This window comes from Monomorium pharaonis, chromosome 6 (genome assembly GCF_013373865.1).
Source record: "Monomorium pharaonis isolate MP-MQ-018 chromosome 6, ASM1337386v2, whole genome shotgun sequence".
Taxonomy (NCBI): domain Eukaryota; kingdom Metazoa; phylum Arthropoda; class Insecta; order Hymenoptera; family Formicidae; genus Monomorium; species Monomorium pharaonis.
This window is the reverse complement of record NC_050472.1, coordinates 26,794,325-26,814,009: the sequence shown is the minus strand read 5'-3', so window position 1 is coordinate 26,814,009 and position 19,685 is coordinate 26,794,325. Positions and strand designations below refer to the sequence as shown.

Below are 19,685 nucleotides of genomic sequence, written 5' to 3'. Positions count from 1 at the left end.
ACCTTTTAATAAGATTTTAATTTATTTTTTTACTCTTTTATAATTGCATTTTTGTATTTCTTCCTTTAGATATTTTAGAAAATTTTAAGGCACAGTTAAACAATGGAAACTACTTAATTTATTTTGACAGATGACAGTTTAATTACTAATCTGTATTGAAATTCTGTCTAGGTTCTCGCGCGCCGTTCAAATTTTCCCGCCGATCGACGGTTGCGTGCGCTGTGGTCGAGCAACAAATGGCGTCGCGAGAGAGCCATTCAAAATGGCAAACGCGAAGGGCAAGCAGGCACACCGGCAGATGGCGTCGCGCGCGCCGATCCCGCCTGACTCTCAAACGCGCTTTTCCCCGCTCGCACTGGTGATTCGCGTGCCCGTCCGAGTAGGTGGATTACAGTTCTTCTTCTCCGTGGAAAGCGGCGGCCCTGGTCCAAGGAACGTCGGTCACCGGCAGCACAGCGATCCGTCGCGGCCGGTAAGTGAAATCACGACACGCATCTTGCACATTCTGCATTTTGCTACACGTTTGCTTTCCCAAAACTTCCGAAATGAAAGAGAGAGAAGGTGACGACTCCTCGCCACCTTGAAATTTTCCCTCGGAAAAATCCTCGGGGGAGCAACGTGTGTAGGAAAGAACGCGGCGAAACTCCGACTTTCTATTTCGGCATTTTTATACGACCGGGCAATAATCGCGCGCGGTTAAGTCGATGGAGGAGGGAACGCCAAAGGTCGGTCGTGCCGTCGTTGTCCTCCTTCGTCGTCGAGGAGGAAGAGACGGAAGAATAACACGCACGGGACGGGAAGGTAACCGGATCGCGCGGGTAACTCGTTTCACGTTCGATCGAAGACCAGCGCGTGCGATTCTTTCCACGAGATCCTCTCCGGTCGCGACACCAAAACAAAGTCGACTCTCCTCGCGTTCGTTCCGAGAACCGAGAGTGACTCACGGATGGAGTGGCATTCTTTTTTCTTTTTTTTTCGCGGTGTCTCCAATTCTCCGTTGTTCCGAGGACCCGGAAGAAGCGGCTTTTTGCATCTCCCAGATTCATGGCTGACTCACAGTGGGCGGGGGAGATTTGGCGGGCCGTTTAGAAAGCTCGAGTTCCCGGAATCTCGTGCTCCAACATCTGTTTCCCTATGCCCGAGTGTTTACCTGCGCGTGATCTCGAGTCCGTGTTTTGATTTGCGCGTGGAAATTCTACGAAAGGATCGAAAACACGTTAGAGCCCGAACAGAAAGATTGCTGTAGTAGTAGTAATAGTAGTAGTAGTAGTAGTAGTAGTAGTAGTAGTAGTAGTAGTAGTAGTAGTAGTAGTAGTAGTAGTAGTAGTAGTAGTAGTAGTAGTAGTAGTAGTGTCGCAGTCGTAAAGTCGACGTACAAAGAGATCAACGTAAATACGTATACGTATGTCGAGCTCTCTGATTTACGATTACGACCGTAACGGCAATCTTGTCTCTTTCCGCTGGATCCCTTACCGGCGGCGTGTCCAGCTTCTGAGACGGAGTCTCGAAGGGTGACACGCAGGTGCGCGACGCGTGTAACCGTAAACGTTGTTAATGTAAGCGGCCAGGTTGTACTTCTGACGTCGCGCTGACGTTGGGCGAACTGACCCAAGGACGCCCGTGGTGGAGGTGACTTGCACGCGCGAGTCTGTCTTCAAATGTCAGATGCGCTTTTACCGTAGGATTCGCTGATCGTTCGCGCGGATCTGTTTTTACGCTCTGTCGTCTCTTTCTCTTCTTGTTGGATCGCGAAATTTAACGGGTCCCGTGTTAAGCGTTAACCGACGACGACGACGACGACCTCGTAAATATGTTTGGCTGTCTTGTCAAGGAACAGTCGCGTCTCGCGTTCTAATTCATTATTATTTATCGTTTATTATTGTGCTGCCATCCCTTGAATGCTGAAAAGGTTAACATCGCGCGCAGATAACGTATTCCGTATCGTATGAACGCCCACTGCTCGTCCTGTTCGCGACTCGTCTCTGAAATCGTTTTAAAACGTTATGTATAATGTAACGCACGAAGAATGTGCGAAACCAACTGCCCTGGATATACGTATGGAAGTTTGCAAAAATTTAAATTCAATTGCTATAATTTTTTAGAGAAAACTCGCGCGATTGAATATAAAAACCATAATTTTATCAACTTTCGCATTCGAGATATTAATAACCGAGTGAATTCAAAGACTTGACACTGGAGTTCTATTAAAGAACGTATAAAACCTTCGAGTTTCTCGGACGTTTTCATAAAGTTACAATGGAGCTACGTCGTTCACGGAACGATGGAAAAAGTGTGGAATCCATCGCCGTGATTCCTTCCCCCTCGCACGAATGAACACCGACAATAGTAACGGAGTTCCTCGAAATATACGGTGTCGCGCGCGCGTTGGTCGACCGTCTCTTCCGCCGAAAATGATTGCTTAATCGCGACTGCTTTTCAATTAGAACGAGAATTAATCCGTCACCTAGTGTGTGTGTGTGTGTGTGTGTGTGTGGAAATGAGTAACACTCGGCATACGTGTCCTAGCGGCCCCTCGTTGCTGCGTGTGTGAGCCTGCTGGTACACGGATCCGAGTCGCGCATTGGCGCAGCAGGCTGACAAAAGCGACCGGTTTAATGGCTAAGACGAAATGGCTAGGCGAATCGACTTTTAAAGAGCCACCCGTTGCACGGCGGAAGACCGTGCTTTGATACGAGACGAGGAGCAGCCGGTGCGTGCGTCGCTTGCAGGCAGGTAGGCAAGCAGGCACAGGCAAGGTATTCGAACCTGCCGTCCCGACAGGACTTGATGGCGTCACGTCACGGCAGCAAATGTCCGCCGCGAGTCATTCCGTTCTCTCTCACCGCCGTCGTTACGTGTCCTTATCACTTTTCTCAAATAATCCGTGAACGTCAAACACGTGCGCGTGCATGCGCGCGCGCGCGCGCTCCAGATCGGTGTGTCGTGACGAGCGAGTTCACGGAACAAAAGCGAGAGACGAAATTCCCTTGACATGTACCGAAACATACCGATATCTCAAACGTAGAATAAATTAGATTTACAGCTCACGATAAATCTTATGTAATCGCAGAAAAGACCGAGTTAGAAGATTTCAATCAAAATTTAGCTACGTCGAAGGGGAGTACAGATCTGAAAATAATTAGACTCTTAAAATTTATTAAACGCTTAAAAAACACTTAAACTGATTAAAACTTTTTGCAGCTTTCATCATTACGCTTGAGAGTTCTACATAATTATTTTGAGGGTACAATATAAGTCTTTAGATCTGTATCTAAGTTAAATTTTTAGATAATTCAACATAACTATTCTTTCTTTGTTTAAACGTTTAGAATGGCTTGAAAGCGCTTATACATTTATTTCTAACTTAATTTACTGTCTGACTTTATAATATAATGTCCCGAGAGTACATGGGAGATTAATTAGTCTGTATAATTTTCATAAACAATAACTCTCTACTTTTTTTGTACTTTGTATAATTTTGGGATCAACAGTAGCTGGTTGAGCTGCTTTTATTTACATTTTGCTGCATAATCGCCGTCGATCACTTGGTTGGCACCTTCGTCAAGTAAAACGATAATGATCTCGAAGCGAGTCGATCTTACGTAAAGAATCCGCACATTCTTTCTAGTCAATGGCGCAGATATGCGGTGCGCGAATCACCCGGTACAGGCAAAGGTAGCAATTTGTTGCAAAAAAAAATTGAAAAAATAAAATAACGGAGGAAAGGAACAACGGAAACGCCAGTTGCCAGACGGAGGCAATTTGCTCTTCTCCGAATGGAAAAACAATCTGCGTTCTGGGCGTTATCGTGGCGCACGATAATCCCATAGAGAGACGACGCGGCGGCGTCTGGAGTGTCTGGACGCGCATCGACGCACCGGACGCTGCGGAAAGGTTCGCCTACATTACTTACGACACTGCGGCGAGAGAGCAGCAGGAAAGCGACGATACCGCAAAGGAACGGTCGACTGTTGTTTTCGTTTCGCTTTGTCTCCCGGTATATTCCGGTGCTGCCTACATACGCGAGCCACGTACTGTGAAATGTCATTAGCCCTGAACGGAGGGGGCGTGACAGAGGCCTCGCGATATTAATTTACTTTTAAATGGCCGCGGAGCGTTAAATGCATCTTAACATCTATCAAGAAATGTTTACGCGGCTTGGTCGAATGTAAATACTTTACAGATAAAATTTTATTTGACACATCGATAGAAAAGATTTGATTCAAATGAATATGTTATTAGCACTGTTCAAGTAACTTATTCATATCAATTATTACTTGTTTAAAATAAGTATCACTGGTTTGGTATAAAATAGCGATTTCAATAGTACTAGTAACACATCTATTTAAATCGAGCAATCTTTTTTCTCGGCACAATTAAAATCGAGAGAAGCCGACCAACAACCGGTCGCGAATCTTAAAATTTTATTTATTAAGAAATTCTCTTATTTCCTGGAATAAAAATTTCCGTCGGTTGGCTACAACGAATCCGCTTCCCCTGCTCTTGGGGAGGAAGAGAGGGGAGAAACAACTCGCACCTGCTAGAGCTACCAAAGACCATTGCAGATGCGGTGCTCGAGGCAGATGTCGATATAATCTTTCGTCTCTCTGATTTAATGTCAAAAGTTTTGCGCTAATAATCCGCAATATTTCTTGTAAAATGTCCTCATTCATTCGTGTTGTATGTAGGTTTAGATAATCTCACACAAAGAAATTTTGTACGCTGAGGTTTTTATTGTATTAATATTTGTATTTTACAAGAATTCTTTTGCACCCTGATGATAGCTCAAAGATTTAAACACCAAGTTTCTTTTATACTTGTAAGAAAGAAAAGAAAAGAATCTTTTCTCCGATAGGCATCAGGCAGACGTCGTGACAACGAATACGATTGTTGCTATTCGGAGCAGTTAAGTATTATGATAAAGCACGAAAACTAGCACGTAGCACTTTATGAAGCATGCGAAGCATGGAAAACGGTATCGCAGCCAAATCTTTAGATAATCCTATCTCGGACATTGTCGTCGTGCGCGCACGTAACGGTGCAAGCGGCCCCGATAAGTCACCCGGTATATAGAAAGAAAGAGAATGAAACATCGACCTTCCGTCGTCAACGATACAACGGCACACGAAAATGCGGGCGGAGATACCCTCGATGGTCAAGAGCACGGTTAAAGGTTTTCTCTCCTATGTTTGACAAATTTTTTCGAATAGATCACGGTTATAATGCGCACCTATCTGTTTCTAAATCTTATCTAGCAAGGACAACAGAAACTGGATTTCCATGCAGAGACGCAAGAAACGTTGTATTTCTTAAAAAAAAAAATAGGTAGATTATTTTCTTCTTATTTTAATTGTATCTTAAAACAATCGAATAAATTTTACTTTTAATTCTCATAACTATACGTCTCTTTAAAGTCGTTATTAAGAATCAACGATTTACGAATCAATCAAAACGCGTTTTTTGCTGCATTGCTCATTTAGCATCGAGCAATATCGCTATTGATTAATGAGTTGCTCATGGTATAAATTATAAATTAAATTAGCAGGCATCACAATACTTCTTATATCATTTATGAATCTCTGGAAATATAGCACGTGTGCCGCGTAACGATATGCAGATTCTTTTGTATCAGTATTCGTAAAAATGTCCATAAAAACGCCACGTAATGCAAAGATCGACAATTGACGTTGCCTCTGAGTCGTATTTATTCCGCTTATTATTAACGTTCGACTCGCATTCCTCGCGTCATCTGCGATACTCGTATGCACGTCGTGTACGCAAATATTTTAAAAAGTATAGTACAACTTAAGAGATATATTAAACTATCAGTCTTATGCATTGAACAAATCAGTACAGTCTATGTACAAATAAACCTACATAGACAACGCCTTTGTTTTCGAAAATATTTTAGAATATTTTCGAAAACGAAGAAAAAGGCTCGTGCAAACATTAGTCTACATACGATTAATTTTTTTGAAATAGGAAGAATTTTATGAAAACAGAAAGAGAAAATGGAATGTCTTTTTTTAAACAAAGCAATTGATTTTATGTTGAATAAAGTATAAAATATCTCAAACTATTGAATTTCTGATAGCTTCAGTACTTCTAAATGCAAAATAATTAAAATTATAATAGAATTATATAATTTCATTTAAGATAACGGAACTCTTATATAATCTTAAAAAATCGTTTTGTTTTTTAATTTTATTATTTATTTCTTTTAGAAAAATTATATAATTTTTTAAATCAATTGTTTTAATTTCAACTTGGGTTTTTATTTCACAATGTCACATTAAAATTCTATCTACCTTAAAAAATTAAGCGTTTCCATGTTTATATTTTTTAAAACGTTTGGTCGATGAAAGTACGTCCCTCAAATATTTAACTTATTCATTTACACCCTGTATTCAGTATCGTGTTGAAAATTGCAAATGTGTATATTTCATACAAATTAAACGCACAAAATTTTGATAAAACTTGATTACTATTATAAAAGCGCGCGTGCGATTTGCAAGTATAAGGATGCATTCCTGACAACTAATGGAATAACAAATTGATTCTAATCATAGCTTGATTGCTAAATGCAATTATATCTGATAAAAAGAATCGGCATCGTACACACTTTACATATTACATTTTGAGGTGGGGAATTAAACAACGAGACGTGAGGAACGCCGAATAGGAAGTCGATAATTGCAGCGTGACTATCAATTTCTTAGGCCGTACGTACCCGAGACGGAACGAATCTGTGTCTACACGTGTCGTAGGAGACGCGTGTACGCACATGCGTGCTTATTTGAATGCACGTTAACTGCATTCCACGATAATTTCATATGCTCTTGTCGTTACGCTTGCTTTAAGTCCTTTGTTTTGTGACTGAGTTTTTCAAGAAATCAGAGCGGAATTAATTTTGTACTCTTCTTTTTCTTTTTCTATATATACATACATACATAACATTTTTATTATTAATAAAAAGTTGAGAAAGTAAAAAGTTTGTCAAAATTTTTAAATATATATATAGTTAATTATATATTTTTAATATGACGTTTTCATTATTCAGATAATTATCTCTGAATAATTCTGTGCGTTTTTTTTCAAAATATTTACGTATGCTGATGAGATTAAAGACGTGATTAAAGTCGGAAAACTGTCGTCGCGGAAGCTCGTGTTTTCTCGATAATCTTTTGTTCGCGCATTGTCGACGCGGAAATTATATACCTTGGATCTATCAATTCTACTCCACCAACTTCTTTCTGTCCGCTGCTGCTTCCGTAATCGTCTACGTCATGTGTTGATGATGCAAAAGCTTCGCTCATGCTTTGCGTCGTGTCAATAATTTTGAGTTATTAAGTTCTTTAATTGGTTGGGATTTTATTTATTTATTTTTTGTTATGCTAAACATCTATAAATCAGATTCAACAAATGCAGATCCTCCATTCTAAAAACTCATTTAGATATCCTGTTTTACAGTCTCGTCCATTATCCCATGCTCGAAACATCTGTTAAAAAAAAGTCTATCACGTGTTTCGTCGATCGTTATGAGTTATTATATGCTGCAATCTTAGGTTACATAACGCGCCTATCTTTTGTATCTTAACAGTACGTTACCGCGGTGTTACCTGCATTGTAAATAATTTTTTTAGCAAGACGGAATAATTTGGCAATTCAATTTTTGGCCATTGACAACAATATAATCTCGGTTACGCGAAAGTAAATCAGATCGAATGTGATAGAATTGATTAACAAGTCCGTGGCGAAAAAGAAAAATATCCTCTACGAGGGTATTTAAATTTCTCAAACATCCGAATATATCTCGGGATACTGTAAATATCTCAATTATATAATTGCTTAAAAATATACACAATTTAATCGGTATATTATACCCGAGCCATCGTAGAAAGTTTCAAGTGATACAATTATTCCAAATGTTTACGGTTCCGCACACCACGCTTGGCGCGACGATTACGCGGCTGAAGATCGCGATTTCACGCCCGTGCGCGCGATCCGCGCGTTTTGTAGCGGCGTCGTTACGAAAAATGAAAGTGCAAATCGAAGCGTGCGAAGGAAAGAAGTCGCAGGGGAAAAACACGCGTTCTTCTCGGGTGCAGTATAACGCGGCAGCGTCGCGCGATATAATTGCGCCACGATTCTTGTGCTATATCATCTCATGTTTCCTATTATCGCGAATTCGAGAGAGAGAGAGAGAGAGAGAGAGAGAGAGAGAGAGAGAGAGAGAGAGAGAGAGAGAGAGAGAGAGAGAGAGAGAAATACGATTTTGCCTCGGCGGCGTTGTTTATCAAGTGGGCGTACGTACGTGCGTGCGTATGAGCGAACGAACGCGTTTTCCCAGCGAACCTTTTACGCTCGTTCTCTCGAGGGCGTATCGCGGCCGCGAGTCGCTTCGATCAATTCGCGCGAATTCCAGTCGAATTACGCGTCACAATAATTATTTCTCACGTAATAGAGAACACGGTGGCGCGGCGAGTCACCGACGCGCGTTCATTTTTACGATAAATACCCGAGACCGGCTGTTATTATGTAAAGTGAACGTGCACACGTGAACGCGTGCATACGTAGGTAATATATATATGTATCATTATCCCGTTACTCCGCGCAAGAGATAGGTTGATCTCGCGGTGGAGATTTTGGGAGATTTGGGTTTCGTTGCAAGAATCGATTTAGCGACAGCGAGTCTTTCATATTTTCACTCCTCTTTTTTAACTTTATGTCCCACGTGAATCATCACGATCGCTCGCGAGCGTTGACGCGATGACGGCTGCGAGATTTTTTTTTTCTTTCATCGGCGATATGTGTGTCGGACACACGTGCGAATCGAAAGATACTTTCCCTGCTTTCGCGCGCGGCCGCTTCTAGTAGTGGCGATTGGGCATTGTCCGAGGTTGCCGTCGTCGTCGCCGGTGAAACCGAAACTCGAGAAAGTTCCAAAAAGATCGCCGAGACGTGTGAAAATCACGCGGATCTAGAATCGTTGGTGATTACGCCTATATAATAATATACATGAGAGTCGCCAGCCGTCGGAGATGAGGAAGTGAGGAACCAAAACAATAATTGTGCAACCGAACTTACCGGCGTTTGATTGTATAATGAATGAGGCGAAATGAGAGGACGAAAAAAAAGGACGAAAAAAAAAACCGGTTTTCCGGCTGCGTACGCTGAATCACACCTGAAACCTGTCCTTTAGCGCACACCCGCGCGGATTCCCCGAACTCGCCCGAGCGCGAGAAAAACCTGCGCCATAACACGGTGTTTTGTTGTGTTGGGACTATTGCGTCTCGTTGCACCGCGCAGCGAATGACGCACGACGAAAATCCCAAGTGCGTTGCTTTCCGCGACATTCGAATGGAGTAAAATTCACGGAGCCGATTTTCGAGCGCGTTCGAACATAAAATCACTCTGTCTTTTTTACAGTGGCGGAATTTGCAAAATGAATTTTTTGTCCAATCATCGAAAATGATTACTCCGATCGAGGAGCGATTTGCGCGATCGTACTCCTAAAACCGAGACACGAGATTTTTTTCGCGACACGTGTAGTCTCTCAAGTTTGAAAAATATTATTGCGAAATTGGAGAAGAGTTTCGAAATTCCAAGAGATTCTCCACAGGTTTGTAGAGATTGTTTTTAAATGTTAATGTCGGGAATAACGGTTGAAATTAAAAGTTTCCGAAGGATATTTATAGCAAATTGTTTTACGGCTCGCTATGCGAATCTCATTTAGAAATCTCGTTAATGTCTCTTTACGCGCAGTGATTTGTGATCGTGGATTTCCCAGCCGTAAAACGGGAAGGAAAGGAAAACAAGAGAGGCAGAAAAATACGGCGGAAAAGAGAATGATTTATGATCACGCACTTACGCGGTCACGCACCTTTTGCGCCGCGTACACGCGGAATGACCCTCCGGTGATTTCGCAATTCGGTATTATTTTCTCAATACAAACGGTGGTTGAATGCGTGCCCGTTGATACAGCGCGATGTGCCCATAAAGGAGAGCCACCGGTGTATTATGCGTCCGCTTGCGTATACGCACGCGGCGCGGCGGCGGGGTCACTCGTCGCGAACGTTTCGCGTTTGTACGGCGCAGAAGTGCGCGTGCATCCTGTCGTGAAGCCTCGCCCTGAATTTCACTTTGTAGGTCTCTGTAAAATTCTCGGAAAGGACACTCGCGGATGCTCGCGTGGCTTCGAGAGGAGAGAAAGATAGTTGAGACTCTCTCGGTCTCGGCTAGCCGCGGAGGAAGTTTTTCTTTTATTAATCTCGCCACGGAGAAAATTTAATATGTATGTAATTGTTGGCCGTCGCGGGTAATTCGGCCGTGATCGCACCGGCAGGAACTGGGAGCGACGTGCGCTCCGGACGACGAGTGTCGTTGTTCAGACTCCGGTGACGCGAAAGTGACGGCTATGTTTATTCGCGGCAATTGGCGCACGGTTCATTCTCCCGTATCAATAGCGCAGCCGGGAATTGAATTCGCCGAGATTACGTGCTAAAGGTTTCAGTCCGCGCTCGGTCTCGCGTAACAATTCGCGCTGACGGGCTATGAATAGAAAATGGAGTATAACTATCGTCGGCCGATTGTACCGAGACGATCACGCCGCGCGGCGCCGGTTATCCTCTTATCTATTTAGCGCGAAGGGACGAAGATGGATCTCGGTCGTAAGAATAACGCGTCTTGGTCTTTTCGTCTCTGTTTCTCTCTTTCTCTCTTTGCCTCGTCTCTCGCCTCCTCTTCCTTCTCTCGGTAACAACCTGCTGCAGCCCGCGATGGAGGACGGACGAGCTCTCGGCGGCCGTGGCTGGTACCGCCATCCTCTCCTATCCCTTCTCATTCTATCGGATCATCTACCATCAACGATCGCGCTCGCTACTTCATTCTGCGAAGAGACCCGGCGCGACAGCTCTCGACCGACCAGTCCCTCTCTCTCTCTCTCTCTCTCTCTCTCTCTCTCTCTCTCTCTCTCTCTCTCTCTTCTTTCTTGCTCTCGCTTGCAATCTCTCGCTATCCCGGAGATACGAATTTCTACGGTTGCGATCCGCTGCTCTTTCTCCTCTCCTATCTCGCGGCGGTACCGTTTCCCTTCATCTCCCATCAGAGATGAGATGGTAAATTTCATTACCGGCGCGGAAGATGCGATGCGCGGAGAGCGCGCGTTCCCCGCGAGTAAATCGCTCAATCTACCGCTCGTTAAAAATGTTTCCTTTTTTTTTTTTTTTCAATGCGAAAGCAGATAACGAACGAACGGGTCGAGCGGGGAATAGGATGACGAGGCTGTCGGGCCGTGGCCCGACCGTGGCTGGTACCGCCACCCAATATCAGCCTCCGGTTTACCGAATAATCCACCTAACACACAGCGGCCGATCCGACGACTCCCACGACCAGCTGCTCGAGCAGCATCGGCCGCGTTCGTGCACGCTCGGCTCTTTCCGTCGTGCTTCCCCTCGCGCCGCGCTGCCACCCCCGTTCTCTCGACGATGTGCGCTCACTTCAGTTCGCCGCGAGTCGTCGGTTGGGTTGTATCGTTTTTTGATTTCTTCTCGAGTCGTTTTCTAGCCTGGCGATTTCCTGCGCAAAGTTTGGGAATGTATCCCGCGCGAACTCGTTGAATGTCAGTGAGCCGTTCGCACGAGCAAGAACAACAGGTGAGCGACTTGCGAACGGCGGACTCGACCGCTGGCAACACTCATTTAACAGCGAGATTTAATATCGCGAATGTCTTCCCTAAGCGACGAAAATTATAGGAATTTATTTGAATTTAGTTTTCGCGCGTAACTTCGCGTATCGCGATTTTAATTAAGAGACCCGATTATCCGGGACATGAATGACGATATTCTTTGTATATAATACGATACATATACGATATGTACAGAATTACCACATATTTTATATAACATGAACGTATATGCGAAAAATTTACCATTGTACGTGAAATCGAAATGTTAAAAGATTATATTATTCCAACAACGCCGTGTTGTTACGTTGGCCGCGGAGTTATCGACATCCGGCTCGTTCTCGCGCGAGATAGTCGGACGCGCACGTCATTCGCACGTGCGAAATCCTCTTGATTAGATTTAATTACGGAGGCGTAGTTGTTCCCGTCGTGTGTCGATTCGAAAGTCATCGACACGAGCGCGCGCGAGGTGATCGAGTCCCGCCGTCTGTGACGCCAGACTAACGGCGAGCTAATTTCACGAGATTTGTAATTAACGGCTAATTATATTCGTTTTTTTTTGTTCTCGCGTTCGAAATCGCTCGGAAAATCGCTCGACCGGACCTGTAGGTGCGAGTGTAGATGTAGATATAAAATGGGTTACTCCGTTCTCCGCGCGCGAGTGAAAACGCGCGCGCTCGTGGCCGCGATCGGCGGCGACGACGACGGGCCTCTCGGACTCTCGGACGCGAATAGAATCACTTTCTTACGTTCGCCGATCGCAGCGAGCGTCGTTGTTCGTCGTGTGCACGAGCGCGGGACCCGCGCGCGTGAGGAACGAAATCGTAACGAGACGGACGGACTTTACTTGGCGGCGGTTGGCTTTTCAGTGAAATCCGCAAATTACGGCCGGGCGTTCCACTTTTCCTCGCCGTTTCGTTCATTTACTTTCTTACGTCGAGCAACACGGTCGAGGGGGTCCCCCGCCTCGAACCCCGGGATCGATTTCATGGACTCGCGGCTCGCGGCCAGCCGAGTTTCGCGAGTTTCTTCGTCGCGCCGTTAAAGGTCTTATCCTCCTTCGCACGCTCCCGGATGGCGGTCTTCTTCTCTCCGCTGTGATAGGCTTTTAGACGAGCGAGTTCCGCGCACGGAGAATTATCGCTTTATATAGAAGCCGGGTCTCTCTATTAACGGCTAAACAATGGCGAGTCTGTACAATCGGAGATTGACGCGAGAGAAAACTCAGGACTCTTTTCTGTAATATGGCGCGCCCATTTATTTACATTGACTATCGATTGTAGTTAGAGGGACAATCTAAATTGGACGCGTTCAACATCCGGCTAACAGGTGGTTGTACGAGTATTTCGAGAAGGAGAGATCCATGAGAGAAAATTTTGTATTTTATTTACACGTTAAGATATTAATATGTTTATAGAAAATATGTATTTTGAATTTTTATATTTATTCTTATTGTAACGATAAGTTAATGTTAGCGGAGTAACAAACTTTGACGGACGTTCCACCCGCGCGTTATTTTCTTTCTTTCTTTCTTTCTCTCGTCCTCCTCCTCCTGCTCCTCTTCTCTCGCATCATTAATTTCATTCACTCTATAATAAGTGAACCAATTTGAGCGATATACATATATTTATCATAATTACGCGCGCATAGCCGCCCAACACTGATAACGTCGACAATAAATCCGGTGACAATTAGTCGCCCGCGACGTTAAACAGAGCGCGCTCCTACGACTAAAAGATAATGACTCGTTTCTCACCCCCGTTTCCTCGCAAGCGCAATTAGACGTGGCTGCCGGGAGAGTTGCCCCTGCATCTCGGAAGTAACAGTATCAGTTTTTACAAGGCCGTCTCGTTTGCCGGTTGCCCTCCGGGGAGGCATCAAAGGCCGTACCACTCGCTATAGCGTGTCTCAAAAGTTATGGGTGATCAGTCCTAGGCTTGATCTTGATTGTCTGATGCTCCCTTCGAGCCGGAAATGAGCGATAATATATCGAGGGGAGGAAAAGCTCTCTTATCTGCGATATACGATTCCTAAACCTTCATGTTTTCAAAATCCTCTCGCTTGAGGAACGAATTTTAAGTTTGTTTTCAACTATTTTTAGGTCCGTCATTGACCATGCATATGCATTTCTGTATTGCACTTTAGAAGTCTGTATATCGCGATGATGCATGATTTAGCACATACGTTTGCAGGAAAGTGACGATGCGATTCGCGAATTTTTTTTTCTTGTTCGTGCAAGATTGCCGAGGAATGCGACACTCGTGCAGCCGAACCGCTTGTAACGATGCAATAAACATTCAGTTCCATATCTTGAACAAAGACCATTAATTCGCGCGACTATTTTTTGAAATGACCGTAGGCTCAAAAACTAAGGCTCCGTTAATTCCTTGCGAGGTTCGCGGGTTATCAGCAGCCGAAAATGTATTTTCAATGCGAAAAACTCGTGTCAAAAGTCAACGGCAATCCATACAAATGTAAAATGTTCGTCGAAATAACGTCGAAGTCAATAGGGATCTTGAGATCGAGCGCGACGTGACTTTTTTTCGAAATTCAATCGTGTCTTATCTCCTTGAGATGATCTAGGAAAGTAAACGAAGTCAAACGCGTGTCGAACGAACGAAATTTAAAATGCACTTGAAGATACGAATATCCTGAACTTGCTCCTACCGTGCTTTCGTCAATGTCTAAGCTATCTTTAGCACTATTTGTGTACTATTTGCGCGCAAGTCCTGACGTACTCGTGATGCAAGACGAACGAAATGCGACTCCAGAGAAAAAAAATTCTCTAAATTTGCGGTGTTAAAAGTTTTCCACAGTTTTATCTAAAGAGACGTGCGTTATCGAGGCGACAAGTCTATCTCTGTCAGAGACATCGTCGTTTATCTCTTTTCTGACATGAGGTTACATATTTTGGAAGATACAGCCGTACTTTACATATCCGTGCGAGAAACATATGCTGACAAGGTAATTTCCGAGCAATCATTTCAGTCATATCAGTTTATTTTTTATTGCAATGATAAATCTCATTGAATCTGCTTAAATTAAAGCGTAACACCTCACTTGCGTGCGCTGATTTCAAATTACATTCGTCAATTAGCACATACAGCTGCATTGTCGTATCGTGAGAAACTAATTTACATTAAAACAGCACACACCCGGACATGCGTGCGCAAGGGAAGTAGCGTATATCAAAATTTTCTTCAAATAATCTTCACATAAATATTTTTCGAACGTTATCGACGGTTATCGGTGTTATGATCGATCTACATACATGCGGATCTTCTCTCACGTCAGACGCGCGATTCATCATTGTCCGGAAGCGGAAAATTTTCCGTCGGTGCATCCTGTGCACGTAATGTATACAATAGAACATTTTACGTTTGGTATGGGAATATTAGACGGTGGTTTCTTTTTCGCTTATTACCTGGGCATTGTACCCACAACATATTACTGGTGTAAGAGCGCTGTGGGATAACGCGCGCATTATGTTTAAAGGCAGATGTAGAGCGAGAAGTACAAGAGATACGTTTGTTGCGTATCGAAATACCGAGAATCCTAATGAACGTAGATATCGAATAATCGCTAATGAGCGACTTCGAACGAAAACAGGTCGAGTACGAGATACGAGTGTTAGGTAAGGAGATGTGAAATTTTTGCGAGGTGGCAAGAGCGGCGTTTCTCAATCGTCCGTCAGTTAAACACTCACGCCGCGGAATGAATAATTGTGCAAAAAGTAGTGCGAGATAAACGAAATTCTACCTCAGGCGGAAATTTTCTTGCGACGGGCGGAAGGTTAAAGCTGTCTGTTGCGATGGCTGATCATGTAGGTCACGACCTACAAGATTTTTTTTTCTAAATGGCACAGCGCCGAAGGTGTCGCAGAAACCTGACGGGAGAAAGTGCGACCGGCCATTTTCTAATTGACCGTATCCGCCGGAAAAATAGAGTTAAACCTCGTCATAGTTAGTCCGCGGCAATCAGTATGGCCCATAGATTCTCGGCTAATGACTCGAACGACGGCGAAGAAACCGGTGCGAACTTAATGCGCTTTTCCACGTCATCCTTTCTATGCAAATCGAATTTTCACTTACGCGCGCGTGAGCTATCGAACGGATCTTTTTGCGCTCCGTTCGCCGCGGATCGTGCACGGGAAATTTGCTTTTATTTTTTGAATGAAAGTCCCCCCATGAAAGGATGTTTCCAGTAATAATCTCTGACTCTCTCCCGATGTTCGCGTTCATCGTTGCAAGAAATTGAATTTTATCGTAATGAATGGTTTTTTTCATCGAATGAGATTGTACTCGTACATTCCCGCTATGCTACATTATCTATATTTTTTTTCACACGTTTTAATACTCTTTTAACAAACTTTAATTTACTTTTTATTTTGATAAAAAGCGTCTTCCTCAAACAGATAAAATGTATTTAAAAAATCAACCGGTATGTAGTATAATATCGAAAGTCGTTGTATCGAAAACGTTGACGTCCGTAGGAAACTAGATATTCGCTAAAGCAAAACCAACATCGATTTCGCCACAGGTGAGAGGGGAGAACGCGACGCGACTTTTGATGCGCTCGGTACAGCGCTTCGGATGGGCGCTCCATCAATCCGTCGGCCGACCGGATCTACCGTAGGCGAGGCAGAGATTGAATTAACAGCGATACTAATTGGCCACCGGCACCCGTGTCGATGGGTGGCCAGCAGCTGCAGCCACAGCAGCGGCAGCGGCGAGATGCGATTGTCTCGTTGACGGTGGGGGAGTTTCACCTTGAACGTTATGCAACTCGCCGCTTCGACGTATGCATTAGCGGTACGCACAAGCTGGCTGGAGGGTTAGACGCACGCTGAGCGATTCCGCACCTACGGCCTGTCTAATGGTGCCAGTGTCGTCGGGTAATTACAAATTCCGTGAAGAAGTTTCTCTCGCCGCGGTGCATCTGTTGTCACGGAACTCGCGCGACGCGTCCGATGGAGCAATTTACATGTGCTATTAAGTTTCGCGAAGGTAAGGGATGTACGCTACAATAATTGGGGTTTTTACTGTAATTTGATAGTCTTTTACGGGAGAAATTTTATAAATTTTATTTTCATCGCAATGTGGAACTGTAATAATAAATTATATGATAATATGGTGACAAAATTAGGAGCCCACATAAAAGTTTCATTGATGGTTGAAATTGGCAGTGAAAGTTATTGATATTTGGCATGGAGAGAACGCGCATGATTATTTATTATTCACGACGCGAATTGTTCGTGGTAACTATACATCTTAATGATTTGCAAATGGACCGGCGATTTAAATGATGTCAAAAGCCTATTGGCGGAACAAACGGACACACTTACCGTCTCTTCTCTAATTACTAGTTATCTACATGTGCGAATTCATAATCTTTGAAAGCATTCAAACTAAATTTACAACTCCGACATATTGAACCACAGAGAACTTTGTTGTTAATTAATGTCGTTATTCCTTTTCTAAGTCGAATGTATTTCCTTAATTATCTATATTGAGTATCAATGAACTGAAATTGCACTCAGTAATTTAATATTGTTGCATTCCCGGAAGCATGTGTAACCTTACGTTTATCTGAGGAATCGAGGATAACAGCCCGATTAAGAAAATGAGTCGTAATAACAGCTTCGACGTTTGAATCATAACTGAAGGTTCTCAACTTTTCCTCGTCTTCTCTTCTTTTTTTCTAATATTAATTATCCCTCTAGAAATGATGCTTTCCACTTGGTGAACATATTTTGTTCTCGGCCATCCGTTAGGTAATTCTTCGTTAGTTATTCATTCCAAAAGCGAAGTCTACTGTCGTAAATAAAAATGTAAAATTATTTCGTGTGAAAATAATGGATTTTTTTTTTATATTCCTGCGATTTAATCATACAACATTCAGTTCTCACATCGTTTATCACTTGGCTATTTTTCATGTCTCAAGTAATAGCGTCATTAACATATATATTGTCATCCTTGAAGTACGTCTCGTCTCGTAATGCTACGTGCGACTTGACGCACGCATCAACGTGCCAACAACGCACGCGCGTTTGTTAGCATACGTTTTTTTGCGGCGCATCTTTCCGATCGAATGCTTAATAGATCGACACGAGATGATTGTTATTATCATTCGTGACGGGTAGAATCTCTCAGCTGAGCATTACATATACATACACGATGTCTGTTTTAATATAATCGTGCGTGTCTGTAAATTTCGCAAGCACCGTTACCAATTCACCGTTCCGCTCGTCCCGAGTTTTGTAAAAATTTTAAAGGCATTAGGGATGGCGATTAAACAGTAAAAGGAACGAGCGTGCGTGTTCACGTGTCAATTCAAAAGTTGCGATGACTAATTAACCTTGGCGGCACATTCGAATGAATGATGCGCGACAAATGTAAACCGCACATGACATATATGATATGTAGCGCTCAACATTACATTTCAGATTATATTTCAGTATTAATACGGGGCAATGTTTAATTTCTGAGAAATAAGAGGTCGTCCCAGGAGACCTGACACCCGTCGATATTGGCGACTTTCCTGTACATATTTGAACCATAATTAGGATCACGTTGTCGTAATACCGGTTACTCAACGGTGTGTGCCGCTCGTGTGAAAACGTTTCCTTTGTGTGCGGTGCGGCCACGATTTTTCTTTGTGTTTCCGGCAAATGGCGTCAAATAGAGGATCCTTTCATTACGTACATCGAGACACGATCGCCTCGCGTTTGAGTTCCCGACGCAAGGAATTTCGATGCGCTCTCGATGCGCCCATCATGCAAACGTCGCTCCCTACGTTCGTGAAAGGACCGCTATCTATTTACCTTACATTGCACGTGTCACGCATATGAAATAACGTATGGCGCGCGCGTGACACGTAGGTAGTATAGTCGTGTGATACATCTTTTGTTGGCCCTTCTCGCGACGAATAATTGGACGTCGCGCGCTTCCGGGTAAAACGAACCGTGTGTCGACCGTGTGTGAAAACGAATACTTCTTTCGGAATCTATAAATAGTTTATTCACGTTTGATCGACTAGATCGGAGAATACGAAGGAGGGAGGGAGAGAGAGAGAGAGAAGGGAGATGGAATTATCCTTCTATGAATGCGAGTCCTTCTATAACGCGCTCGTCTCTATTAATAGATAATTACGTATGGAGGAAACGCGGACTAAACGCCGCGCGGTCTCGAATATTATTGCCTAATTGTGGTGCGCCGGTACAATTAGGCGCTCGGCGCGCAAAAACCGATACTTTCCATCCTCCTTATCGCGAAACGTCACGGACAATCTATCCGCGGCGGATGTAAGCGCCCGCAAGACAACATGGGCCTTCTCGTGTGCGATCTTGCCTTCGCGAGGTTGCTATCGCGCCCATGGTGCGCGCGGTCGTGCATGACGGCGCGGCGCGACGTGGAGGGTTCTACTTTCTTCAGTGGTCTCTCTCTCTCTCTCTCTCTAGAAGATTGAACACGACACGGGTCCCATCGGACGGTTAACGTACGCAATGCACACGCGCGCTCGCGCGGGTAACACGTATGCATTTAATAAACGGCGCAGCCCGAGTTCGCTTTCGCGTTATAAATTGTAAGGCAACTACTTTTCCTGCTGCGAGCTAAATCTCAACGGTACATCTTCGTGTTGCGCTATGAAAGCTCCGGGCAAATAATAAGCTGGTGGCAAAGCCGACTTTCACGGTTCCCACAGAGGGAGAACTTCGAAACGCTTGCGACGCGAGGGACGACTCGGCGATCGTGTGATCAATTAGAGGGCTAAATCCGACGTGTAACATTGAAGAAGAGAAAAAGTATGTATGGGAAAACGGCGCGGGGGATCTAGAGGAGAGAAAGAAAACGACCGCTTATTATACGTATCGGAAGTATTTATTAGGAAAGGATAGACACGTGTAATGTGCGCACACGTGCGACCATCTATCTTATTATTAGCGTAACACATGTACAAAGTATAAGTATATTGGCTGACGTTTCTATAATCGTTAAATATA

General features: G+C 43.9%; 1 protein-coding gene across 3 annotated transcripts in view; it reads left to right on the top strand.

Annotated features, from left to right (window-relative positions):
• The first annotated feature begins 331 nt into the window (after positions 1 to 331).
• LOC105828461 (PTB domain-containing engulfment adapter protein 1) overlaps positions 332 to 19,685 on the top strand; it is a 30,054-nt gene continuing 10,700 nt past the window's right edge. Inside the window, exon 1 of one of the 3 annotated variants that reach the window (XM_012666790.3) lies at positions 332 to 472. The gene's annotated coding sequence lies outside the window, so the exon portion shown is untranslated. Of the gene's footprint in view, positions 473 to 11,492; positions 11,655 to 16,530; positions 16,690 to 19,685 lie in introns of those variants that run through there. The other 2 variants (XM_012666789.2, XM_012666791.3) reach the window with 2 other exon arrangements.